Raw genomic sequence first — 26,892 nt, 5'->3', positions numbered from 1 at the left:
TACCGATTCAGGATGTTGCAAAATCAGCCAGCCTGAAGGGCACCGTAGCATTTTAATATGCACTTGAGCCTATCTTTGAGCAAATAGTACATTAGTGTTGGCACCCAATTCAGTCTGAAACATACCAAACTGCAGCTTATGCCCTCCAACTCTTCCTGAAAGTTGAATCTACTTTGCTGCCAGTAACTTCTCTTGCTACTAATTATCGAAGAGTTATGAAGAACCTCAAACTATTAAACACACAAAAAGTGCGATGAAATCATCCCAGTTGTAAGAGCTTATTTATGAAGGTGTCTTTATGGGGTTAGTTTAAAACATTCTCCCTGAACAGGTTTTTTTTTCTTTAAGCAGACAAGTTTGCATTTGCTGCTCATTATGAACTGAAGGTTCACAGCCAGGCTGGGTATAAACTGACTGTGAAGGACAAACCCTAACATTCATCTGTACATCTGTACCATGCTGACTACTGCATGTTGTAGAAGGATTCTCTGTAGATTCACCAATCTGAAGAAATAATGAGCTTAAAGCAGGGGAACCTCTGAAAACAGTTGGCAGTGAGATAATGATGGATATGCTACAAATTCCAGAGATATTCTCAGAGAAGGTGAGTGATGCATATAATGAAAGGAAGGCTAAAGTCATCACCTTCCTTTTAGGATAAACATGTAAAATGCATTGTGGTGTGATAGTGGTGACTCTGGTGGCATAATAAATGGAAGCTCATAAAAGAAAGGGTTTTTTTTTATTTTTTTATTAATGACTGAAGAAGCTGAATAGGAAGAAATGTGAGTTGGTGATTCTAGCAGGAAACCGGGAGTTGGAATTTTGGCATTTCCGTGCCTGTTTTTCCTCTACGTTCATGTGATATTGGCCTGACCACTTAATTACCCTGAGCCTCGGTTCATTCTGAGTGTGGTAGAGCAATAAAAAGCCAATTATGATTTGGCTTATTAAACTGCCTGTACCTTTGCAGTGAGCCTAGATGTTGACCCAGATGCCACCCAGTTTGTGAAGAAGAAATGAATAGCTGCCAATACAGGGATTTAATGATCAAAACCAGAAAGAACCGAATAATGTTTATTCCTTACTGATGCTTTGGCACATTTCCCAGGCCTCCTTCTGACTCTTCCTATTGAGGTATTAAAGTAGAGACATGCTAACAAATTAACCGACCTATAGTATTCATCCCATTTCTTTATAGCCTGAATTTTTGCTGGTATGGAGTTTAAAGTTGCATGCAAAATGGAATCCCCAAAGAAAGACCACTAGTTACAGCGCTATTCTGCTGAGACAATTCTGGAACAGTAGGTGGAAAATGTTTGTAGCAGCATCAAGAAGAGAAGCAGCGTGGCATAGTGGAAAGAGCCGAAAGAGCCCGGCCTTGGGAGTCAGAGGTCATGGGTTCTAATGCCGACTCCGCCACTTGTCTGCTGTGTGACTTTGAGCAAATCACTTGACTTCTGTGTGCCTCAGTTCCCCCATCTGCAAAATGGGGATGAAGACTGTGAGCCTCACATGGGACAACCTGATGACCTTGGATCTACCACAGTGTTCAGAACAGTGCTCGGCACAGAGTAAGCGCTTAACAAATGCATCATTATTATTAAGGAAGTACGTGGTCATGTGATGGCCACCACGGCATCTATCCACCAATTAGAAGCTTGATCATGCAACCTCCTTCAGAAATTACAATGGGAGCTTTTTAAAATAAGACGGGATAAGCAAAATAGTCCCCAGCAAAAAAAATACCCCAGAAACGAAACTTGTCTCAATCTCCAATCCTGAAGGAATATGAACTATCTATTGATAGTTATTAAGCACATAGATTTTCTGGCACAAAGTGAGTGCAAAATACAATCCTATCAGTGTGCAGTGGTCTCATTGACTATTTAATCTAGTTAGATGAAATGTCTTCACTGCTCACTAATTCATCATCATTATCAATGAATGCTATTTATTGAGTGCCTACTGACTGGAATTGCAGTTGGAAGGGATTGGGTGAATTTCAGTCAGCAGAGCCTCTTTTGAGTAGGAAATTGTGTGTGTGTGTGTGTGTGTGTGTGTATTTAAGTGTAATGATGAACCCTTGGAATGGTCATCAAATTCAGTGGTTTAAAGTACATTTTTCATATAAAAGATGTCAGAAAGTCAGGCTTTCCTCTTCCTGCCAAAAGAATGTAACTCTCACAAACATTTATCAGATTGTCCCCCATGGTGTGATGCTCTTCACAATATTGCCTTGGGCAGTGAGACAGAATGAGGCAACGAAGAATTGCTTGACCTTTGGACATGTCAGGGAGGCTTGGGGCATGAAAGGATGGGGTAGTGAGGGATTTTCAAGACAGACCACCACTTCATCTGCTTCCAATCACCCCTCTGTTTCTCCCTCAAATTTCTCCTACTGCCTAGAGACGTTTCACTTATCCTCTATCACTTTCTGCCCCTGATATGGGTGGGATTGAAGGGGTAGGATCAATTTTTTTCTCTACTGCCTGCGCATGCAAACATGGAATTTTACATTGGCCATAAATTAGTTGTGTGACAGTTCTGTCATAGAAATGGGTCATCCTTTGTGATAGGATCAACTCTTTGGAGGCCTCCCATCTCCAGGAGGATTCAGATAGACTCGGAAGATCACTTGGACTAGTTCAGGCTTCTTGGGAAAGAGAGAGAAGAGGAGTTGAGGCAACAGCCCAGATGCCCTAAGAATTCTGCTGATCTGAAAGCCCAGCCCAGATTGAACCAAAGGGAATGGCTTTGGAAATCTCTCAAAGATCCCAGTTGCCTCAGGTTCAGCTACCTGGTTAAAGTCTGCACTGGGCTGCATTTTTCCAACAATTGAAGTAATTGAAGCTGGAGGGTAGTCTTGGTGGTGAATGGGTCTCTAGGTGGGTGGCCATTTGTCTGTTTTTCAGTTGGCCTGCCCCCTAGACCGACTACTTATAATACGGCAGCAGCTGACTTCATGCCTGTATTTTTATTTTTAAATGACCAGTTTCCCTATGTCTCAGCTTCTGTTTTCCAATCCTGTGGGTAATGGGTATAGTGTATATATAGGAATCAATCAAGCAATCAATCAATGGTATTTCTTGAGCACTTACTCTTTGCAGAGCACTGTACTAAGCGCTTTGAAGAGTACAGTGCAACCTGGGAGGGGAACACTCTGGAACAATGAGGTGGCTCAGGGTTCACCCAGCAACACGCTTGGCATCGTATTACTTCTGCAAACTTCCACAAAAATCTTTTTCACATGTGATGAGGTGATTCCCTGGCTTATATAATGTAAGAAAAGTTTTGGGATTGGCAAAGGAGTCCCCAGCATTCTTCAGTGCCATTAGTGATCACCCTAGTCTCCAGAAGATATCCAGTATTTTGATTCTAAGCTCCTCAAGGGCACATTCTGGGTCATTTGCTTTTATTTTACTCTCAAGTGCTTAGTATAGTGCTCTATACATAATAGACACCCAAATAATATCAAATGCCTATTCTACCCTCTATGTGGTCTGAATTAAAAGTAGAGAAGAACCAGAAAGAGGTTAAAGTTTAAGAAGTCCTAAAAAAAATGTGGAACCAAGACCTGAAAAGCACTAAGTGGAGAGAAGCAGGAGCAAATTTTATCACTGAAATAATTTCTGTCAGCACAAGATTGGGAGTCAGGAGACCTGTGTTCTAATCTTGTATCCTCCACTTGCCTGCTCTGTTACCTTGCACAAATCACCTCAGTTTCCTCATCTTTCAAATGGGACTTAAGTAAGTATCTGTTCTCCTTTGTCCTTAGACAGTGAGTCCCCATATGTGACAGGGACCGGGTCTAATATGATAGTATTGTATCCACCACAGCACTTAATACAAGGCCTGGTACATAGTAAGCACTTAACAAGATACCACAATTATTATCATTATGCAATTTAGAGAATTGTCTAAATTGTCTGCTCAATGGAGTAGACATACCAAATCTTGGAAGGGTGTTGTGGCGGTGCAACTCCATTAATACCCAAGGCTGAATTAATTAGTAGTTGAAGGAACTTGAGGCGTGCCTATGCATAAGTCTCAAAACCAAATTGTCAAATCTTAAAAATGCATTGGTGTCAGGCAGGAAAAAGGAAACCTGGGTGCCTCAACTCCCCAAGTTTGCATGTTTCCTCAGTGTTTTCCTCCTCTGGCACAACCAGTGTAAGACTATCATCAGCAATTTTTTGAGTTATGGGCACAGCAGTGGTACTAAGTACATGGGAATGTCCACCAGCTGTAAAAGATGTGGTCCCTGACCTAAAGGGAGCATATCACAATGTATTTGTTAAACATTTTACGATGTGCCAAATGCTGTACTAAGCACTGGTGTAAATACAAGATAATCAGGTTGGACACAGTCCCTTTCCCGTTCGGGGCTCACAGTCTAGTGAGGAGAGAGAACAAGAATTTAATACCCAGTTTATGGTTAAGAACCCTGAGGTTTGGAGAAATTAAAGAACCCTGAGGTTTGGAGAAATTAAGTGACTTACTCAAGGTCCTATAGCAGGCAAGTGGCAGGGCTAGAATTAGAAACCAGGGAGTTCCAGGACCCTGCACTGCCCACTAGACCCCACAGCTAATAATAATAAAGATGGTATTTGTTAAGCGTTTACTATGTGTCAAGCACTTTTCTTAGCACTGGGGTAGATACAAGCTATTCAGGTTGGATTACAGTCCCTGTCCCACTTGGGGCTCACAGTCATAATCCCTCTTTTATAGATGAGGGAACTGAGGCACATAGAAGAGAAATGATATAGCCGAGGTCACACAGTAGACAAATGGCAGGGTCGGGATTAGAACCCAGATCCTTCTGACTCCCAGGCCCATGCTCTATCCACTAGACCACTCTGCTTCTAGCTCAGTTCAGTTCTGTCCTCAGCTCAGTCCTTGTCTATTCCCCTGGGCCCTCTCCCTGTAATTATTGAGAATGGGTATTATTTTCATACATGAAAACAAAATGAAAATAGATAAAAGAATAACTCGGTCCGTTGTTTAGCACTTCACAAAAGATCTGAAGCCCGACCTCCCCTTGGCCAGAGTCTAGTAGAAACAAATTGCCCTTTTTATTGCTTCCCTAAAACCCTCCGCTTGGGCCGGTTCATTTATTGACTTTTTCATCCCGGGCCCAAATTCTTGTTTATGTGGGAGGTAAAGGTCCACAGCGTACTAATTGTAAAAGGAAAAGTGCCAATTTGACGGAATTCCAGAGCCACAGGAAACCCACGGTGACTACGACAGGCTTTTAAAATGAACTCTTGAAATGACTTTTACAAAAGCTTTTAGACGCTCCTCAGTGAGGCCATACCTTTCTGCAGTGAGGATGTTTATCTAAGGGGGAGGAGGAAAGGACCGCCCTGGTTTAGAGTTTCAGAAAAGACTGGGAAGCATCAGGCTGCCGGGTGTTTGCCAGAGAACATCATCGCACGAGACACGAGCTGGCTGGTGGGGCTCCTTTTCAATTAGAAAAAAACAAAACAAAACAGGGTTCAGAAGGGTCCCTCTTTTGAGGAAATAAGGAAACTCCCGTTTTCCCTCAGTTGGGTCCAAGTGAGGAAGAGTTAAAATACATGAGCAATTTTAAGAGGCCACCACGTGACTAGCAATCAGTGCTAATAGGATTCTTTTCCTCTTACAAGAGTCACCGAAAGCCCTCAATCCATGCCCAGCACATTCGGAGGGACTGTGCGTTCCCCGTGAAGGTTCATTATCATTCGTGGGTTATCCCAAGCCAAGTGAATCAGGAAAGCAAATGAATTAGGGAGAATTAAGGAGCCTCTGTGGTCTGAACCCTCTCCGAATCTCGGCGAAGATGAAAGGTAGACGTGGCCGTCTTCTGTCCCAGGGTCCTTAGAACCGGAGCCCGGGTGCCTAGCTGCTTCCTCCAGAGCCTCGCAGGAGCGTAGAGGCAGTTAATGTTGCCTATCGTCTCCTGACCGTGGGTTCAGCCATGTGGGAAAAGTTTTACGAGGCTGCAAAAAACCAAACCCCTTTTCACTCACAATTAATTACAGCAGAGTTGCTATAGCACCTCGCTGTCAATGGGGCCCTGGCTTGGCACGATTCCTCCCCTTCCCAGCCACTCACTAGTAATCAAAGAACCTGGGGTAATGTCTTCGTATATAAGGGCATCAACGGAAGAGCTGCAAGGACGGAGCCATCCCCTAACTGAACTGCTGACCGTTTGGTTTCAGTGGAAGTAATGGCTGCCACCGCAAAAGAAGACTGCAGAGGATGGAAATCTCTAGGGAACTTTGGGTTTTAAAAATTCCTTCTCACCGTGGTGGTGGTGGTGGTGGTGAAGCAGTGAGATTCCTAGAGCATCTGTGAGAGAGATTTAAACAAAAGCATGCACTAAAGGTTTTGGAGTAGCAGTTTGTTTTCATTAAATACTTGTTACTGCTAATTATATTTGATCACTATAAAGAATACAGTTTAATTAAAGAAGCACGGTGGTTAGAAAAATATTTGATTTCTAAAGGAGAACATTTATCTTTGCATTAGTAAGTCATGGAAAAAGTAATCATGCCTGTGGTTTTGTTTTTTTTTAATCCCCCTACATTATTGGTTTTTAGGAAAAGAGGGTTTTAATCCATTCAGAAAAATATCTTCCCATTTTGGATGCTAGAATTATCCTAAATTACTAATTTCATGTCATGCTGTTTGCACGTGGGCTCCGATTTGTTTAACCTAAGTAATTATATCTAAACCGAAGCAACATTTGGCAAATGACATTAAACAACATATTTTAATACCGATCAGCATGAACATAACTCCTTTCTCTTTGGGGATGACTTTAGCATTAACCATTTCAGTGTCTGTTGAGACATGAATTGTGACACTCCACGTTTACCCTAATCAGCATATGGCTTTCATTTTATTTTTGTAAGGTAGTATTCTAGGACTGTGGTCTGGAGGTGATTAATGGGAAATGAAGCCAGATAACTATCCACGCAACCAGAGCCCAGTATTCACGTTGGTGTGTCACTGTAAATAATTGTTCTTCTGAGCATTCACTCCAGAGAACTTTCTACATCTCTTTTAATCTATCCTCCTCACATCACGACTCACTGCTATGGGCTCTGTGAGCTCAGTGGGCATGGCTGTATCTCATGTATAAATATTATGATTTTAAGAAAGAAGACAATTTAAATGTTGCAGTTAAACTAAGCTGTGATCGGAGATTCAGGCCTTATACAATAACAACTCCTCCTGAGCAGGTTTGACTATTAGGATTTGGTTCTTTTCACTGTTTCTGATAGTTAACTGTTTCCTAATATCTTTGCATCACAATTCAAGGTCATTTGCCCATCAAACTGTATATTTTTTTAAACCTATGGTTTTTGAAAATTTTAAAAAATATTTTCTTTAGCAAAGAGTTTCCGCCTTCAAGCTATTTTAAGGCTAACATCATCCTTTTAAATCTCACTAAGAATTTGAATGTTCATCTGTAGGGACAATTGTAAATTTTTTTTTTTTAACCTTCACTGTTCTACCACATGGCAGAGCTGAAACTATAACTACATGCATTATTTGGGTCGAATGTTAATGTGCTCAATTTATTTAATGGATATTTCCAAGGCTTTGTGCCCATTCTTCAATGCATTTTTATATTTAAATAGTTTGTGTCTTGTAGCCAGCATAGAAAAATATCTGAATTATTCCACAAAACCTGAAGTTTCCAAATACTGTAAGCAGAGGAGTGATGAAGAAATAAAATGATCTATGTATGCCCTTATATAGCATTCTGTTTTAAGTATCCTCATTTTCATATAAGCATGCTTCTGGGTAAGGAAAATATTTCTCTCCGGGCTCCCCCCGCCCGCCCCCCGAACAACTGAAATAATCTGGATTCTCTAATGCTATTTTTTCCTCTGCATTTCTGTAGAAGGAAAATCTATTTCTAGCCTAGCTTTTTGTAAGCTTTACTGATGATATATGAAGAAGTGTGTGTCCATAAATGCAAAAATCTGTAAGTAATTTTCTTCTGAAATCAGTCCTGACCAGTTGTTTCTGAATAACACAGGAAGTAAATTAGAGCTGTTTAGCAGGCATGGACTACTAACACTGAGGCGTGCTAGGCAGGCCCGTCAGAGCAGGGACCCAGCCTCAGTAAAATGCCATATTATCTTAAGAAGGGCGAATCTGCAGCTGCTTGCATCAGGAGCAACGGCAAGCAAGCATTACTGCAGCAGCAGTCGCAGAGGCCCCTGCCCTGGTGCCGGTCACAGATGACCAGTGTGATCCCAGAGGCCCTCTGGAGTTTCTGCATTCTCGTTTCATCTGCTGTAAAATATCTGTCACTCACATCCCGTACTGAGCCAAGTGACAGCTGCCAGTCTGGAGAACAAGGACAAATTAATGTTCCCCCACCAATCCTATCTCAGGAGTGAGGGCAGACCAAGAGAGGGAACAATCAGCAGATAAGGGTGCATTGTTAAACTCTGCAGTCTCTGCCTGTGGGTTTCTTTCAAGCCGGCTAATATGCAACAGCTGGTGTCATTTCACATGTGCTTTGGTGCTCTGCCATTCTTCCCAATGAACTCTTTTAAACATTGTTGGCAAAATGCTGGAAAAACGTATTTTCAAGAAGTCAGGTGACTATTCTGCATTCAAAATGATGTGACTTTTGGGAAAGAAATGTGGACTGATGAGGCGCTTCAGGAACAACCCAGAATCACAACTTCCTTGGTATCTGGGAATGCCCAGAGTCCAGAAGCATCAAAAAACCGAGTTGTAGATCCAAAGTTTTGTGTGCATGTGTGGGTGGGATGTCTGTCATCATGTCATGTCTTGTTATGCGGTATTCCCTCCGTCAGCGATGAAATGCAACATGACAGGATGTAATGCAATGTAACGTATCAAAAAAATGTAAATAATACACTTTTGGGGATTAGAAATATGCTGTCAATTCCGATAGCAAGGATCTGAACAGAATTTACTGAGGCGGGATGGACACTCAATGAAGGTCCAACACAGTTCACTGACTCTCCCAATTCCTCTGGGGCAGTTTGGCCCATATGCTATATAAACGAATTACACTGTGAACTAAAATTTGTGTGCTAGACACCTCTGGGGACAACCGTGTTTGTTATTTTCCAAATGCTCAGTGTGTTGGTTTGGAAACCTCAGTTTGCCCCCATTTGACTCCCTGGAAACTTACCCCCCGAATGTTTGTTTTCAATTTTTCACGTGTTTTGCATGCTAAAAGTGTCTTTGCAAGCGTGCACTTAGTGACAAAATCACTTATCCAAACTAAGATGACCCGGCCCCCTCTTTGATCAGTTTAAAAGATAAGATTATGCATTTTATTTCTGATATTTCTCAAAGTGAATATATTTTACCACTCTGAGCATTTATGAGAGAAAGAGCTCACTGATTCTAAACTGCAGCAGAAAGAGTAGGCCACCTCCCTGACAAACTAAACACGGTGCAGACATGATTGATTTTTTTTTCTTAGTGATTCAATTTTAACATAGCTTTTAAAAACAGAAGAGGGCAAAAGAAGTCCCTACTGTCTTAAAAGTAAGCAGGCAGAATCTTGTCTGAGAATGAAACGTTTTAGTTGCTGTCATAGCAATGACTTTTAATTGTCCTAATAAACAAGCTTTTAAAAAGCTTCTAAAATGTTCTCTAATAACACACTTTGGTCTTTAGCCATAGAAATGCAGAAATAATTAGAAGTGGCATTGTGTATACTGCCTTCTGGACTGGGCTGAAGGTGAAGGAGAAAGTCTAATGCTATCCTTGTCAGCTGCAAGGGTAATTACTGCTGGCTGAAATTACTCAACATTTGTTTATAAGCTCCCCAGAGCATGCTGTAAATAGATTGTCTGTTATAGTCCAATCACATTAAAACGCTGCTCCTTGCAAACTGCTACCTCCTGTTTTCTGTAAGCGAGACGGTGAGAGCCTGCTGCTCACTTACTGGGCCCTGAGCACTGAAGAGTTATGCTTAATGTGATTGTTTTCATTAGGTTCTTTTCTGGCCAATATCACCTTTTGAGTTTGCAGCCGCCGAATGCTAGCGAGCTGCATCGCTTTCACCCGGCTGGTTGCCTGTGTTTTCTTTAGTGAGGAGGAATCGGGGGATATTTGGTGGATGCCTTCATCACTGGGTGATGCAAGCAACAAGTTGGCCAGAAATTCAAGACCTGCAAAAACAGGGTATCTTCCTCCCTCCCCCTGCCGAACACCCATTCATTCATTCAGTAGCATTTATTGAGCGCTTACTGTGTGCAGAGCACTGTAGTAGGCGCTTGGAGTGTACAATTCGGCAACAGATAGAGACAATCCCTGTCCACTGACGGGCTTACAGTCTAACTGGGGGAGACAGACAGATAAAAACAATAGCAATAAACAGAATCAAGGGGATGCCCATCTCATTAACCCATGCTCCCCTGGGGCTGGTTATTTCACAGTCGACTTTCAGATGGCTCAGAGCGGGATCTTGCTGCCTATCTCAAACTTCTTCTTTTCACTAACCTTCCAATTTAGAGGGTGAGGAAGGTGTTCCATCCAAAAGAGGGAGGTAAAGGATTTGGGCGTACTGCAGTCAGCTGGGTGACCTGTCCAGGGTGGACTGGGACTTGGATAGTGACCCAGCCATAAAATGTTTATTGGTTGGCTGTGAGCACAGTTTATTACGTGTCACTTCAGCCCTCAAAGACAGGAACTGGCTTGATAGGAAAGGGACGTTGTTGTCTTCCTCAAGTAGTGGAGAGGATGAGATTTAGAGAAACAGCGTTCTCCACTCAACCAGACATCATCGTAGGTGATAGCTGCGTAATCTGTGAATTCTGTCTGCTCTTTCATTGTCGCTTGGGCTCCCTGAGGAAGGAAAGCTAAATATCCCTTAGGGCTGTTTCAGCAGGGTCTGTTCATATGAATTGCAGATTTTGCTCAGATCAGTACGGCACTCAATACTCCCAATATTCTGCCCAGCAAACTGAGGGAAGAGATTAGGGAATGAGCAGAGGGAAATTAGTTGAAAAAGCTAGGGTTTTCATTCTGGCTCTGCCATTTGCCTGCTGTGTGACCTTGGACAAGTCGCTTAACTTCTCTGTGCCACATTTCCTCATCTTTAGAATGCAGATTAAATACCTGTTCACTTTCCCCCTTAGAACACCAGCCCCAGGGGAGTCACAGACTGTGCCCAACCTGATTACCTTGTACCAAATCCAGTGCTTAGTACAGTGCTTGGCACGTAGTCAATGTTAAATACCACAAATGCCATAATTATTATTTGAAAGTAGAAATGTTTTTAAAGGAAACAAAGAATTGTAGTGGAGAGGGGGGAAAAGGGAGAGATCTAACTTGGCTTCTTCCTAGGCTGCTGTGAGTCCATTCCTACCTTTCCTTCCCAAGGTTCCAACCCTCAGTGAAAAATCTAGCTCCTTTAATTTAGGATTCCCATATTTCTCCCGGCCAGGAACACTGACACTGGAACATCTGAGAAAGATGTTAGTGCAAAAAATCACACTTTAAAGTCCTCTTTTTGGTAGCTCTGGTCTCGCAATGGTTTTCCAGCATTGTTGGGACAGTGAAGTATAAAACCGCAGGGTTCAAATTTCTGGATCTGTCATTGGTATTACTTTAAATATTATGGTTTTGCCAATTTTGTGTCTCCAACTAATATCAGACTAGCAGCCAGCACCGGGATTCAAATAGTACACTTGTCTCCAGATGGATTTTCTCCGTTGAATCTCCGGGCAGACTTCTAACGCTGTATAGCAATCCTTCAGAGCTGACCCACATTGTTTTAGGATAGAGGGACACGAATTGATTTTAATCTACCTAGCATTTTTATATGTTTCCCCATTACTCACTTTATGCCATTAGAGGGGCAGTGAATCTTTAAAGAGAAACTTCCTACAGCTAAGAGAGACATTAAGGGGGAAAAAATGCTGGGAGCCATAGTGACAGCTACAACGAAGGCTGTATCCTTCGGCTCCCTGGAAACCAGTCAAACACTATCTCATCTTGCAATGGTTGTGTCTGATCCTCTGCTTCAGACATCTTCTTAATAATGGCAACTACAGAGGTGACTCTCTGCAAATAAGGGCATGCAGCAACTGGACATCCATCATCCATCTCCAGAGCAACATTAGACCATCCTAATAGGTTCTCCCGTCTTCATTATGATATTAATTCTCTAAATTTCCGAAGTGATTTCATTTGTAAAATGACAAAGGCTGGCTGCTCAGGAGACAAACTGTTTTCATCCCCCTCCTGCCTGCTTACAAAGGCTCACTCTCTTTAGTCTTTCGGGGGGCGGGGAAGAAATTTGATAACCGCAGATCTCTTGTGATACACCAGGTTACCTAACAGTTATACCACCTGCCTGACTCTCCAGCCTGAAGCTTTCTAAAGTGGTGGCTGATGAGTGGAACGTGGGTGTTGGTTTGGAGAGAGGGAAAACAGAGGCAGGATAAAAATCTCGCCAAGGAAGCCAAGCAAGATTTGAGGGCAACTGCAGGGTCAGGCAGAAGCTAGGAACCCTCCCATGCTGGTTTGGTAATATTTTAGGTAAAAGGATGATTTTTCTCACTAGGGCATTTCAAAGCTTTTGTTGTGGCTCCGAATTCAGTGACTGTTAACCTCTCGCAACCTGCAAAATAAGATGATTCTTTAACTCATCTCAATACGCCAACCAGTCTGGCCTTAAATCGCTTCACAGACATTAGCATATCCAGGTCATTTCTACAAACGTAAAAACCCTATGTAAAAACTTCTTTAAATTTCCACTCTGAACAATGGTGAGAAGTTAGCGGGTTGTTGCAGGGCCAGGAGTGAAAGTCTCTTGTGAGTGAATTAGAGACTCCAGAGAGAAAGAGGATTGTTTATATGAGTGTCTGCATTTTCACACCAGCAGAATCATTCTTTCGGCTCAGTGCCAAAAGGTCATAGTTACTCCTGCAAATACTTTCATCATCTATAGATTCACTAGTCATATTGGCTTTCAGGGATGAGAAGAAAGAAAATGCTATGAGTCAAATGCTAAATAATCAAGAATTTCCAAAAATATTGAAATCAGAGATTTTGAATGGCATGAGTGTGCATGTTACATAAATACTGGGTGTAAAGAAAATGCAGATTTTAGCTCAGGTCTCTGCTCCCCTTCCACCCCAACATGCAACTTCCATATTGGAACTTCTGTGGGAGCCTATTCCTTCTGCCCTGAATTAAGTCCTGATATCTATCTTAGAGGTATAGGTTTCCAATTAGAGTGTGTATAGACAATGCAATTTAAATTGCAGTGAGTGGGATAAATAGCCCATATATATACTACTGTAAAACATTTCTTTGTCTTGTATGCTAATGAATTCTAGAAACAGGACAGCCACAAGATAGTCACAAGACAGCTCTCTGGCAGAGCAGAACCTTGTCTGAGATTTCAATTTTAATACATATATTATTCAACTCAGGCTGCAACCCTGGTGCCTCTTACTGTGCTTTTCTGGTTTGGTTTGGTCAGATCAGAATTCAAAATACTCACGCTTTGGTTCAATCAAAAATTCTTTAGCCTGAAAATCTCATGTGAATATATATTTTTTCCCTTAGGATTTCACTTCTAGAAGAGGTATAAAAGAGTATAGGGGAAAATATATTTTGAAATGATCCCAAAGTAGGTCAAGTTAAACTTTAACTCAAAAATAGGTGAGAACTGTATGAGTTATTTTTACCCAGACGGGTTTACAAAGAGAAGGCAATGAAATTGAATATGTAAATGGCCAAGATCATCATAGCACTAGAGGCATTTTCCACAGAGGTGGTTCCATTCAGTGTGCACCCTTCCATCCTTTATCCTGAACTCCTCCCCAGAGAGAAGATCCTGGCTGATATCATTGGTATTTTGAGAGTTCTAGAGTAGAGTAGCTTCTGATTGAGACTACTAATTACTTTCTATCAGCTAGTAGTGGTTAAACTTCCAAGAAAAAAGGCTCCCAGAGATGGTATGATTTTTCTCTTCCAATTTCCAGTAGGGATTGAATAAGAAATCAGTGATATTTATTAATCCCTGATTTCTTACTCAAGCCCTACTGGAGACTGAAAGGGATGAATCATATCATCCCTGGGAGCATATGTATATATATATATGTATATATATGTATGTATATGCATATATATTTAGAGAGAGAGAGAGAGATTGAGTACTTACTGTGTGCAGAACACTCTACTCAGGAAAGTACAAAACAGTTGGTAGACATGACCCTTATCCACCAGGAATTTACAATCTAGTGGAAGTTGGATATAAAGGAGGAAACCATTCTCTCTGCATTCTCTGGTTTCTATACTCATGCCAGAGAGGTAGGGGACACTGGGGTGGCTGGTCTTAGTCTCCAGGAACATCCAGACTTGCTGTATAGCTGCAACGACGCAGGAAATGTTTGACAATAAGAGTGCGGCGGCGGTAGCAGTCGAATGCGGTTGGTCAGATCCCAGCTGATCCCATACAGGGCTTCACAGTAAGAGTTTGAATCCGACTAGGAGGTGTGAGGCTGTGTGTGTGTGAGAGAGACAGCCTTATCCTATCCTTAAAAGAGCTCCTATGTGGTCAGTGTGTTTTGAATCTGTGCGCACGATTACTTTGCGTGATCGGAAATTTACCATCATCCTTTTAGAAAGCTCAATTTGCACCACACCCACTAGCTACTTCAGATGTCCATAGATGGAGGAGCTCTATGGGAAAAGAAGGGACGCAGTGAAGATTGTACACAGAGAATCTATGGAAGGAGCTGTTAGGCTCCTCTACTTGGGGTCTTTAACTTAGGTACCCATGCCATCTGCCTTAGGCAATGTGGCTTCATTGTGCCCAGCTGATATGCTCTTTGCATCCCAACAGTTACAGCAGAAGTATAGGAAGCAGTACAAAGACTTCTCTCTGATTTTTGAGGACCATGAAAAGGACCCTATCAACAAACTTGAAGCCTTTCAATTGGTGAGCAAACTTGACTGCGCTGAAAAATTCCCCAAGATCCTTAAGCTTCAAGGCAAAAGCATGGTTATTTGAGATCAAGTTCAAAGTGCTCTGTCTGACCCCCCTCTCCATCACTACTGAAGCAAAACTGGGCTCTGTGGAAAGTAGAGTCCTGTTCAGCTTTGTCTATGCCAATCATAATTGAGGATGTGGAGAGGGATCTGGACATTGAAGGAGCCAACAGGATATTTCAAACCTACATTATGAGCTTATTCAGAAATCTTGGAAACAGGGAACTTCTGTATTCTGGAGATTGCTCGACTTGCATATGATTATCAGTTTCTTTGAAGAGTCATCATCGTGCCATGTCCTGAAAATGAGTAAGCTGCATTTATTGAGCTCCCACTTGGGGCTGGTATATTCTTATTGGGTGCCTCAGAAATATAGAATAATGAAAGGCACTATTCCTGCCATAAGGTACTGACATTTCAACCGCCTTGAGCTTTGAGGAATAGAAGTCATGACCCACCCTACACCCTGGGAGCGGTACAAACGACCAAAGCACATGGAACTTAATACTTTCATACCATTTAGCACCTTAGCGGTTTGCTATCTGACAAGACATGGAGAGGCAAAAAAGTAGAAAACAGAATCGAGAATCTAGAATTCCCATTTTATAGGCAACAGAGGTGAAATGAAGTCGAGTGATTTGCCTGAGGTCACGCAGCAGGCAAGTGGTAGACACAGGATGAAAACCCCGGGCCTCTGACTCCCAGGTCTATGCTCTTTCCACAGGGCCTTGAAGTTTCCCAATAGTTTCGCTGAGCCGGACGAGTGTTGAGAATGGACTACAGTAGGATTGTCAAGCAACCAGAAGGGAACACAGGTGAGCAGGGAGGACAGAATAGACATTTTAAAGACCTGTGGATGATGATGTTTCAAAGACTGTGTTATAACAACGGACTTTTGGATGATTCCAGCAGTGGATAGATCAGTCAGGCAGGTAGCAACCAAGGCAAAGGTTGCTCTCTAAGAAGAAGGTTCATGAAAAATGGGATAGCGAGAGACAGGCTTGGAAACAATGGCAGGGCCTTGCCATTGTGAAGTGCATCAAGGAAACGAGGATCTATCTTTCCGTGCACTAAATGTGGATTGGATTGGCAGTTGTAAGATGGTCTTCCCAGCCTCACTCACACCCTGGGGTAGAATTTCACCATCAGAAGTGTCATCTTTAAAAACACATATGTAAAATAAATGGCAGGGATTTTTAAAATGCAAATGTCTGTTTGTATCTGCACTTTTTCCAGTGACCTAAGTTAGAATCCCCTCAAAAAAGGTAGATATATCTGCTGGATTAATTTTGATAAGAATACTAACAATGACTTCTTAAGTTTTGATAGAATCCTGCAGCGTTTTACAGTTTAGTGCTAGATAGGGGCGTGGATCAGGCTGTCTTTCTCAGCTGAGTGATTCTGCATACACTCAGCCAGGATGGGATGCTTTGTTTTAGCTTCTCTGTAGTTGCCTTCAGTAGAGATCTCAGAGCAGAGTTGAGATTCTCCCTAATGAGTCTATGTGCTATGAGTTTCTAAGCTTTGCATCAGCCCTTCTGATGAAGCCCTTCTGATGAGTTATCATAGACTTTCAGCATGTCCTAGCTTTGCCCTGAGTAAACTGATGCTCTGTATAGTCAGTACCAACAGAATAATGGAAAAAATTGTAGAAAATGATTGTAGAAAATTTGTTTTCTTAGTTGAAGTACTGAAACATTTTTTGTAGAGCCCAAAGACTAGCAGTTATGTTTCCCACTATGAACCAACTAATGTTTTGCCATTCATTGCACAGGAATAATGCTCAGTGAGGTGAATGTACAGGAAATCTCCATGTATATGGTGAAATATGTATTATGAATAAATTGCTCTGCATGGACCACAGGTTACTTTAATTACAATAGCCAGAAGTTTCCCTCACATTTTCCCCTATTAAAAAAAAGAGGGGGAAAACCAATGCATATTCCTAGGATGATAGACTGAAACATGTCACTTTAGAAACCACTTATTGACTGTGGGTTCTGACATTTCCATGCTATTATTTTGGGAGCGATCATTAGCTTTGCTTCGTGGTGGCAAGAGCCTCTACAATGTATTGATGCCAAGCTTGTGTCCCAAATTCAAGAGGGTAGAAACTGTATTTTCAAAAAGAGACACTTGTGCCAGGGAATAGAGAAATGTGGAGAAATAATTTGAAGGGCATCATTTGCCACCTAACCACCCCTTTTGTTCACCTCAGGGTCAAGTTGCACCGTTTGCCTATTTAAAAGAGCGGCACCGATAAACTTAGATAGAATTCTGAGTTCTCAACTTCTGGTGGCAGGATCTACCTGAAGTGGGGACTCAGGCAAAGGAGGAGAAGTCACACACCTGTCTTTACAGCCATCACAGTCATGCACACAATGAGCACTGTCAGATGAGGCAATGTTTGACTTGAAAGCACACATGACTAGAGGTGATCCATTATGGACCTCATGTGACAGTGGAGACCAGGTCGAGAGTAATCAAAAGCCCAGGTGGGCTAGGGCCAACAGTCACCTCCAGTTATTGATGAAGTTTCAATTTGTCCTATTGTGGTTTCTGATCTGTTGGATTTTACCACTTATATTGGTAAAATACACTTCTGCACCAGTGTCTGTGTGTGTCCTCTCCTTTAAATGTCAACCCCTTATGTCCAAGGAATATGTCAACTTAAATGTCCATTTATTATTGTCCACGTATTCCTCACAGGGTGCTTAGTACAGTGTTTTAATGAATTTTACTCGCAGTTCTCCCAGAATGCAGAGGTTGCTTTCTTGCAAAACCCCAAACTAAGGAAACTGGCACTGTAATAATCACTGGATCCAATTTGCAGATTGTTCTTTGGCAGCACCCAAGTCCTGAACCCAAAGAGGCCAGTGTTGTCAGATGAATATTCTCTAATTCCCTAATTACATTGTAACCAAAGCACACAGTGAACTCCCATGTTATAGCAGAACTGAGTGAAACAATTCATCAATATGTAATCGCTCTATTATTTGTAGAACTCCAAGTAGGAGTAATACACCAACTAGATAAAGGCTCAGGAAGTCAGAATGCAAACACCCCATTTAAAGAAAGGAAAAGGAAAAAGGGAAACGTGTTTCCAGATCAGCGATGTTTCTCCATCATTGCTGGAATGGTTAAGGCTCAGTTTGAATTGGGAAGGAAAGTGAATTCCAGGGGTTATGACCTTCAGCAGAAAATATCCCAGTTTAGTACTTCGAAGTTCAAACCTGGGAACTATTAGAGAGAGTGCTGAGCATAGTTGTCATGAGGCTGCAGAGGGAGGTGGGTGTTCCTTGAATATTTTCCTCATAGGCTTGGCACAACCCTATAGTGACGTTTAACCAAAGGAGAGATAGGAGGCAGATATCCGAGGACGAAAAGTCATCGTGCGTAATGGAAAACACGCACAGTTTCAAAACATGTGTGGGCTCTGCTGCAGTTGGAAAGTAAGCTTGTCTGCTGAATTGTGGATTCCTTTCCCTTCTGCGCAGCTGATGCAGATGTAAATATATATCTGGTTTGTTACTTCTTGGTACTACAAGTCATTCCACAGCCTTTTCATTAGATGAACCTCTCCTTGCTCCAGAAAGTTTCTTATCCACTTACATCATTGAAAAAGGACAAACTGCCTTTTACTGTAATCTCATGGCTAAAAGTGAAATGGGCAAGGGGAATTGAGTGCTATGGAGAAGCAGAGAGGAGAAAGAAACAAAATAGGAGAGAAGTTTCAGGGGCTTGAAGCTCACAGACCTTCCCCTCTCCCTAACCTTAACTATAAACTGGCATGTCGATTGACAAGAGAAGGCACTGGATTTTGCCTTCGATTCTCCAACTGCAGCTAGCAATTAGAAAAAAAAAATTATCTGCCCCTTTCTCCTCCAGCCAGGGGAAACTCAGGAAGAGTGGGAGAGTAAAAGATATCAGGGTAAAATAGCAAAGTCATCACCCAGCTTTGCCTGAGCAAAGAAGCATGTGGGAGAAAGAGAGACAGGCAGAGCAGGAAAGGAGTGGGAATAGAGCTTAGCGAGCTAACAATTCAAGAAAGAAAGGGAAGAAGATAAATAAAACCTGGATAAGAATGGGTGTTTTGCCAGTCTATCCTAACATCTCAGTTTAATACTTTGTCCTGAGCCCATGTGTAGAAGTGGAAATCTTATGTTAACTCCAGACCAGAGTGGAAGTTACGACCCTTTCTGCAGTTCAGCCCCCTACAGTTCAGCTTTTCCAGAATGCCTGGAAACAGAACCACTCTCATTCCCCATTTCCTCTCTGACACCCTGGAATTAAGGATGTGCAGAGACAGACACTCCATCTCAACTTCCAAACAGGATGTGGAGCGGTGGCCCAGGGGCCCACGGCTTTGTCTTCAGGCAGTTACTTTCGTCACCATTTATATACGGTCCATTGACAGCTGCCAGCTGTCAGTCAGCCTTCAGCCACTTGCCACTCATAAGGCATGTGAGAGATAGGAGTGAGATCCTGATCCAAAAGAGTATTTCGGGTGCCTTAATTAGTTACTAATTAACCATTCTGACTGGAATTCTCCCTTCAGTTCAGAAGAACTGACTGGCAAAAGTAAACTTCCTACTGCAACGTTCCACTGGGTCTGCCAATAGGAAACATCTGCGTTCTCCCCAAAATGCAGATTTTTTTCTCTTTTCCTAACTACGCTCTTGGTCCTGTTTACATGAAGAAAACCTAACATCAGCTTGTAAAGGCTTTACAGCATCTCTTTCTTAATAGCAGAAACAATGTTTGATCCAGACAGCAAGAAAAGTGGGATTTGGGGTAATTCACCTAAGAGGTTCCTGCAGACACACTTTAGGAGGTGGGACTATTTTCCCTGTAAAATCACCTAAACCCCCGTCTCTTGTTTGCCTCCCTAATGACCAGCTTGACAGCTCCTTTTTTTTTGGGTGCAGGACTATTCCACTCCCTCACCACCAGCCTATTTGGACTTAGGGAACTGCCCAGAAACCACTCAGACCAGCAACGGGATGGAAGACATGGCAGTGGGGGGTTTGGAAATGCCACCTGCCAAGCAGGCAAAAGTGCTGATGCCAAACCTCCCTGCATAGGTGAATGAGGAGGTGGCTCTGGAATTTACTTCCCAACCATTGGTCAGTCTGCATGGGGCAAAGACAACTCACGTCAGCTTCTTGCTTAATGTGAGATTGAGCCAGGCAAATTTAGGATAAAAAAAGAATTTTCCAATATTAAATTCCTTTCTAAAAATATGCCTGCCCCATGATGGTCCAGCTACTGAGAGAGCAAGATCTCTGAATCATCAAACAAAATAGTTTGAAATGAAGAAAGCTTAAGCTCAATGATGTTTAACTGGTATGAATTATGATTCAGAAATTATTTAAAATGTGTCTTTTACAGCAGGGAGGAAAGCACACAATAAACACGTGTCTAGGGCTTTGAAGGAGTGATTTTTATATCATCCATCTGAAATTCTTGCCCTTTGGCTCGTAACGTTCTTAGAAATTTCACCTGTATTGCATAAAGAAAGCTGACTTTTAGAGTAAGGTGAAGATGATGATTTGCCAGCTGTGTCACTGTCTCTGTTTGACTGCCTGGATCTGGCACTGAATGAAAAGCTGTTGCTCTAGAATCATTGAAAAACAATTTGCATAGTATGGGGAGGTATTAGCATTGCGTTGAATGTGTTGATGCAGTGTGGTAGGTGTCTTCAGCACCCTGACACTTGAATACATTTCAGCACTTCATTTTGGGAGCGAATTACAGAAATCTGAATTCCAGGCATAACTATACAGACTTGCAAACCATTCTTCTCCAAACTCTATTATTTATAAGATTAAAACCCCTGAGGTTTAAAATGCCAGTTTTATTGTCAAGTACAAATGTGCTGTTTATTCTGAATGGACAAAAGCTGGCCTAAGACTGGATGGAACAGTCACTGAGTGCTCTCTCGTGGACCCGTTGAGGTTACGGTTTCCATTAGAGGTGTGAGACGTGAGTTCTGTAGGGCCCACAATGCGTCCCATTGATGAAAGACTTGGAAGAGAAAGGATTCCTCCCTAGCATCTTTAGTAGACCCAGCTTCCATTTGCTTGGGTTTTGAGGGAGTTGGAGAGCCAGGTATTGGCCTTCCTGAAGACTAAGCTGTAGCTCTGTCTATAAAGCTATAGTGTCTAGCCATCATTATGACTGCAAGACCTAGACCCGCTCGGGAACACATCCATCTTCTTGAGCAGTCTCACGAGTGCCACCATGAGCCATATTTAATATCAAATGACATAGCCCGTTACTAACAGTGATAATAATAATAATAATGTTGGTATTTGTTAAGTGCTTACTATGTGCAGAGCACTGTTCTAAGCGCTGGGGTAAACACAGGGGAATCAGGTTGTCCCACGTGGGGCTCACAGTCTTAATCCCCATTTTACAGATGAGGGAACTGAGGCCCAGAGAAGTTAAGTGACTTGCCCACAGTCACACAGCTGACAAGTGGCAGAGCTGGGATTTGAACTCATGAGCCCTGACTCCAAAGCCCGTGCTCTTTCCACTGCGCCACGCTGCTTCTCTACAGTGATGTGCTGTAACATGCTTATCTCAGCCAGGACTCAAACCGTGTTTGCGACAACCCAGCTTTGCTGGACGGAATATGTGAGGAAAGTGAATGACTGCAAGACATTCAAGCAACTGCCTTATGATAAAATGAAAGAGCATTGCAGGGGGCAAATGCTAGCAAGGATGACACAAAATATAATTTCAAAATCCAGTGACGGACAGTCTCAAAGCAGAGTCGGTGACTCCATGGTGGGGTTGGGGTGATAGTTCCCATGGGATTAGCCCAGAGAGGTCACTTTTATGATTAATGGTCATTAGCCACACCCTAGAAGGCTTGGAGCAGAGCTGGCGACCATAGCTATCCCCTTTTTCCCCTTGGAACGGGACTAGTATCAACAGGTTGGGACAAGATGGTGGTGGGATAAGGAGGAAGAGGATGCCAGAGTCACTTTCTGGCTGCTTGACTGGACAGATCCCCTTGTCCCAGGGCCTTGGGTGGAAGGTTGAGGGGCAGGCTGGGAGGGCCAGCCTGCCTGCCAGTGCCAGGGCAGAAATCAGCACTCTGGAGCTGCTCTGGTGCAGACACCCCACCAATCCTCCCAGGCACTGCCATCCCTGACCCCGGACCCAAGGAGGTGACAGTCTATCTGAGGCCGGAGGAAGCAGAAGGGACTCTGACAAGCCCACAGGAAGTCTGAAAAGTTGCAGTGGAGGAGAAGGAGAAAAAACACTAGTGAGTACCCTTCCCCCTTACCCTACCCTCTTAATCGCTCCTTCCTTTCCTACTTTCCCTTCTCCTTTCACCCTCTCTGACTGCCTTTTTCTCCCCCGCCCACCATCTCCTCAAGCTGTGTTCCCTTGACACTCCACCTTCAATCTGTGCCCATGAACAAAGTAAGAGGTTGGCACCCCTGCCTCAATGAATATAACATAGCAGTGAGGTACAGAAAACAAACCAATTTAATGGGCAGTAATCTGGAGGGGTTTGATCTCCTTATGAAGAAGCATCTCAAAAATTGCACTACTAAGAAGCAGCCTTCAAGACACGGACGGGCCCTGTCTTGTGCAAATATAATAATGATAATAGTTATGGTATCTGTTAAACATTTAGTATGTGCTAAGCATTAGGGTAGATTGAGAATACTCAATGTAGACACGGTCTGTATCCCCAGTGGGCCTCCCGATTTAAGCAGTAGGGGAAACAGGTATCTTCTTCCTTTTTTACAGATGAGGAAACTGAGGCCCAGAGGGGCTAGGAGGTTTGTTCAAGATCCCAGTGATAAAGCTGGGACTAGAAGCCACATCTCCTGACTCTAGGGCCCATCTTTTAGTGACTATGAGAGGGACTATCTTTATGTGCTCAGATAAAAGGGAGTGTCAATCACAAATCAATCTTTTCAGTCACCTTCACTCACTCCTGATGCTACTGATGGGGAGATACTGCCTATGTGTGCCTTTCTCATTTGCCTGTCTCCCCCTTCGTTCAGTGAACTAGAGAGCAGCTGCTAAGGTATCCTGCTCTCATCTATTCTCTTCTCATTTCCTGCCCAGGAAAAGGTGTTTTGCTCTGAACCTTGGCTCAGTTCTGGTGGGCAGACAGAACACTTGGTCTGTTTTGTCAGTCATTTGATGGGGACTGATTCAAGGAGCTGCATGGGACTTCTGGAGTAGATTTAGGTTTGCTGCAATTTTTTTGAGAGAAATATCCACTTTAGAATCTGTTTACTGTGTCAGAACCGAATTTCTCTTTATCTTTGAGAATTTTAACAGATCCACTTGTAGAATAAATGACTTCCATGCCATCACAATTTGCCATTTACATATTATCGTTCCAATTAAGTGCCTATGTGGTTGGCACGTACTGTAGTCATTCCTCTGTGGCCTGATGGCATTTCATGGTACGTCAGTCAATCACTTCTGTCCGTAGCCTGTGTCAAAGGGATATGTCCTGAGTCCTAGACAAAGGCTGGCCTTGAAGTGTATAAAGTTATATTTGCTAAATGCAAGCTTCATAATCTCTGGATTGCATTAGCAATAATCTTCCTGACCATTGCACAAATTCCTCCCTGTAAATGCCAGTGATCATGGTGTAGACAGGCATTTGCTTGATCCTGGAGTGTGCCTGGAAGACGTACTCTTGTAGTCAGCTCTCACAACCTCACCCCGGTGTATCTAGGTATGTCAAATTAAGAATTGGAGCAAAAACCTCATTAAAGGGACATTTTCAATAGAGTATGTGCCTATATTGCTTCAGCTATTTTTACCACAAACAATGACAAAGAATCAATCTGTAGATCCAGAATTTCAGTGACTAGAATTTGTGAGCATAGATGAAATTTGGGGGTAAATCTCTGCATTCAAATTACTTAGGGAATATTTACCTTGCACATGTAAATGCAGGCAAAAAGTTTGGGACTGAAGGCTGAGTCTTGTTTTCTCCTAGTCTCTTTCGACCAAGGTAAAGTGAAGATGAGGCTTGACAGTTATCTGGTGAATAGGCTCACTTGTTGAAGGTTTTCCTCCTGAATTGCCTAGGTATTTGCCTCAGTTCTTCACTTCGTGAAGGCTTACTCACAGAAGAGAGTCGAGTAGGCAGCTGTGGTTAGAAGAGGCCGAGATGATACTGTTAGTGTGTGTGTATTTATATATATATAAATATGTATATAAATATATATAAATACACACAAACAATTTATATATATACTATGTATAATTTATACATGTATAATATAATATATATAATACTATGAAATATTATTAGTTAAGTGCTTACTATGTTTCAAGCACTGTTCTAAGTACCAGAATAGATATGAGCTGATTGGGCTACAGTACTAGTCTCACATGAGGGTCACAATCTAAGTAGGAGGAAGAACAGGTACTGAATCCCCATTGTGCAGTTGAAGAAACTGAGGCACAGAGAAGTTAAGTGATTTTCCCAAGGTCACACAGTAGGCAAATGGTTAGCCAGGATTAGAACCTAGGTCCTCTTCCTCCCAGGCCCGTGGTCTACCCACTAGGCCATCTTGCTTCCCATACTGTAGTTTGGTGAAAGCTTCTGGGTCTGCTAAGAAAATATGCATTTATATACATATAAATTTTATATGCATAGTTGGACTCAGGTCAGGAGAGAAACTGACTTCAGCTAGGAGCGGATTACCCTAGAAGGGGAAAAAAATGTGATACAGGGCTATTGAAGGAATGTTTATTTCCCTTCTAAGAGCCCCTAGGTTACATGAAAGTTGAAAGGTTTTAGAAGGGATCAGAAGGTTCAGATTTGGGATAATGTGGGGGCCTCACCCCAGGATCTTTAACAGAAGAAATGGCTAGGAGTAGAATGCCCAACCCTACTAAGGAAAAAAAAGACGATTAAGATGAAAGTCTCTAGGGAGATTATATACCTTACATTGGGAACTTTCTCATTGCTGGCAGATATATGTGCACGTATTCAAAACCTAATTAGAATGGGGAGGAGAGGAGGCATATTCAAAAGACCTAGTAGAAGGGGATAGGACTGGGAGTCTGGAGATCTGCGTTCTTATCCCTGCTCTGCCGTGGGCCAGCCGTGTGACCTTGGATAAGTCATTTAACCTTTCAGAGCTTCAGTTTCTTCATCTGTACTCTCTACCTCTCGTATTGTGAGTCATGAATGGAACAGGGGCTGTGATCTGATTGCCTTGTCTCAATCCCGGTGCTTGGTTCACGGTAAACTACCATAAGAAGTAAGCGACAGAGAATCATGTCTGTCTCATTTAAGTCAGCCTAATCGATCAATAGGGTCCAGAGCACTGTACTAAGAGCTTGAGAGGGTACAATACAGCAGAACTACGAATCTACTAGATAATAATGATATCTGGTAAGCAACCACGATGTCCCAAGCACTATGCTAAGAGCTGGGGTAGATATCAGATCACATACCGTCCCTGTTACATGCACGGGGCTCACAGTCTAGTCTTTCCATTTAACTGCAAAGTTCATAATGTAACTAAGTACATCAAACTGTAAAAAGTTCAGGATGTTAACATTGGTTCATGATATAGTTTTAAAAGATGGACACCCATGTCTGTTAGAATTTATCAGTTGATTTGTAGTTGCAACAAACTTTAAGTTCACTGTGAGCAGGTAATATGTTTACCAACTCTGTTGCACTGTACTCTCCTAAAGCGCTTAGTACAGTGCTCTGAACCCAGTAAGTACTGAATAAATACCATTGATGAAGATGGATGGTAAATGTGTCTGACACTATTTATGTTGGTTGGTATTTATTAAGCACTTACTATGTGCAGAGCACTGTTCTAAGTGCTGGGGTATACAAGGTAATTAGGTTGTCCCACATGAGACTCACAGGCTTAATCCCCATTTTACAGATGAGGTAACTGAGGCACAGAGAAGTTAAGTGACTTAAGTGACTGTGTGGAGTCACACAGCTGACAAGTGGCAGAGCCGGGATTCGAACCCATGACCTCTGACTCCCAATCCCATGCTCTTTCCACTGAGCCACGCTGACACTACTGCTCTGTGGGGATGGTCTAGAAAGATTATTTTGTGCTGAATGAAGTTTGTTCACTTAGGATCGCTCACTAATCTATCCAAGAGATAAAGGACTGCCTTTCTGTCTGAAGCTCTATACAGGTTATCAACAATTAAAACAGAGGTTTAAATTTATTATCACTGCACTGTGTGACTTTGGATATGCCACTTAATTTCTATGATTCCTCATCTGTTAAATGGGGATTCAATACCCGTTCTCCCTCACTCTTAGACTGAGAGCCCTGGATGGGACAGGGACTGCGTGCAGCATAACTTGAATTTACCCCAGTTCTTAGAACAGAGCTTGTCACATAGCCCACATTTAATAAATACCCCAATTATTATCAATGCATTGTTAGGCGGGGTCCTGTGTTAGGAGTCGCACAATACATGTTTCAAAAAATATTCAACCGCCCAGAGAAAGAGATATTACTCTTGTAATGAACATGTGTAATCTGATTTACTTAGTTGAGTTTAAAACTGGAAACTAGAGAGATTTGCATGTTTCTGGGGATGTAAGAAAATAATCTTAGATCAGTGGTGAAAGAGGTGAGAGAGCTTTTCATGACAGAATTAAACACTGGCCATAATTTAATGTCATCCTGGTACTGCATTATCCTTTCATTTCTTATAAAAAATTCAAAGTATGGCAATGCATTCAGAAATATCAAATAAAGTTCAAACTGTTTAAACTTAACTCACATAATATTACATCAGGTTTCTTATTATTTCTTCACTCACCATTATATAACTGCACTTTTAATAAAGTTCAAAAGAGATGAAGGAGCTTGGGTTTGCTGTAAATAAGACACAGCCCTCTTC

The sequence above is a fragment of the Ornithorhynchus anatinus genome, chromosome 9, assembly GCF_004115215.2.
Source record: "Ornithorhynchus anatinus isolate Pmale09 chromosome 9, mOrnAna1.pri.v4, whole genome shotgun sequence".
Taxonomy (NCBI): domain Eukaryota; kingdom Metazoa; phylum Chordata; class Mammalia; order Monotremata; family Ornithorhynchidae; genus Ornithorhynchus; species Ornithorhynchus anatinus.
Note: the sequence above shows the minus strand (reverse complement) of the source record.